This window comes from Pistacia vera, unplaced genomic scaffold, assembly GCF_008641045.1.
Source record: "Pistacia vera cultivar Batoury unplaced genomic scaffold, PisVer_v2 Contig360, whole genome shotgun sequence".
In the NCBI taxonomy this organism is placed as follows: Eukaryota; Viridiplantae; Streptophyta; class Magnoliopsida; order Sapindales; family Anacardiaceae; genus Pistacia; species Pistacia vera.
Window position 1 is genome coordinate 816162 of NW_022196180.1, and position 2167 is coordinate 818328.

A 2167-nucleotide genomic window follows, 5' to 3' on the forward strand; every position below is an offset into this window, starting at 1 on the left:
TTTCTTAGAACTCGTGGATTATTATGATTTTTCTTTAGTTTCTAGAAATTATATTTCTGTGTCCATTTAGGACCAATAAGAGTATTACTTTACTAATGGATTATTGTCCTTAAACGTAAATAATATTCTTTATTGAGCTATTTCATAATAATATGTTCTTAAGATAGACAATAAAGATAATCTCAAAAATAACAACTATGTCAACTATGGTAAGTTGAGCTAAACCTGAAGGAATGTGGGATAGTATTAAAACTCGCATCTCCATGTACACCCCAGAATAATGGTGTATCTAAAGGAGGAGATTAGGACCTAACTTGATATGGTTAGATCCTTGATGAGTTTCTATGATTTTCCCACATAATTCTAGGGTTATGCCCTGGAGACTACGACTCACGTACCAAACCGTGTGCCATCAAGGTTTGTAAATAAGACTCCATATAATCAATGGAGTGGGCGAAAGCCTAACTTGTCTCATCTAAGGATTTAGGATTGCGAAACTCATGTTAAGAAATTGACTTTGAACAAGCTGGGCCCAAAATCCTGTAAATGTATATTCATGGGGTATCTTGAGGAGACCAAAGGATACTATTTCTACCACCTAGAAGAGCACAAAATCTTTGTTGTTCGTTCTGGTGTCTTCCTAGAAAAGGATTTTTTCTAAGAAGTACTAGTTGGAGAAAAGTAGAACTCGATGAAGTTCTACAACAACAAATAATACTAGATTAAGGATGGGATGATATGCCACAGGAAGTGGTTGAACATCAAAAGGAGGTTACTCCACAACTTATGGATTAAAGTGAACCACCTCAAGTAGCACAGAAGCTACATAGATCTGGGAGAGTACGCCATGAGCCCGAGAGATACGGTTATCTCATGACTCAACATGGTGACGTACTAGTCTACCAAGACGATGAACCCAGAACTTACGAAGATGCTATATCGGATCAAGATTTTGTTAAATGGCTTAAAGCCATGAAATCTGAGATGGACTCCATGTACCAAAACCAAGTATGGTCTTTGGTGGAACCACCTGAAGGGGTAAAACCCATAGGGTGTAAATGGGTCTTCAAGAAGAATACTGACATGGATAGCAAGGTGCATACTTATAAGGCACGACTGATTGCCAAAGGTTTCAAGCAAATTCATGGTATTGACTATCAAGAAACCTTTTCGTTGGTTGTCATGATTAAATCCATTCGGATTATGCTTGCAATTGTTGTATATCATGAATATGAGATTTGGCAAATGGATGTCAAAACAGCTTTCCTAAACGGAAACCTTGAAGAGGATGTGTATATGACTAGTAGTTGGAACATTCGTTTTGATGAGGTCGTAAAAGAATTTGGTTTTATCAAGAACGAAGATGAGCCATGTGTTTACAAGAAAGTGAGTAGGAGCGCAATGGCATTCCTAGTGTTGTATGTCGATGACATACTTCTGATCGGGAATGATATACCGAACTTGCAGTCGGTAAAGACTTGGTTATCTAGGTGCTTCTCCACGAAGGACTTAAGGGAAGCAGCCTACATCCTTGGAATAAAGATCTATCGTGATAGATCACGTAGGTTGCTTGGCCTAAGTCAGAGCGCATATATTGACAAAGTACTGAAAAGATTCAGTATGGAAGAATCCACGAAGGGATTTCTTTTGATGTCACATGGTGCTTATCTCTCTAAGGAAATGTGTCTTAGAGCACAAGATGAGAGAGATGGGATGAAGAGGATCCCATATGCGTCAGCAATTGGATCCATCATGTATGCCATGCTATGTACTCGGATTGATGTCTCATGTGCTTTGAGCACTTCTAGTAGATATCAATCGGATCCAGGTGAGCATCACTGGATGGTTGTCAAGAATATTCTTAAGTACCTAAAGAGGACAAAGGATATGTTCTAGGTTTACGGACGGGAAGATGAGCTCATTGTAAGAGGATAGAGTGATGCTAGTTTCCAATCGGACAAAGATGATTATCGATCGCAATTGATGTTTATATTTTGTCTCAATGGAGGTGCAGTGAGCTGGAAGAGCTCCAAGCAAAGCACTGTAGTAGACTCTACAATGAAGGCTAAATATATTGCGTTATCAGATATGACCAAGGAGGCAGTCTGGATTAAGAAGTTCGTCACCGAACTTGATGTGGTTTCCACGATTGTTGATCCAATAAACA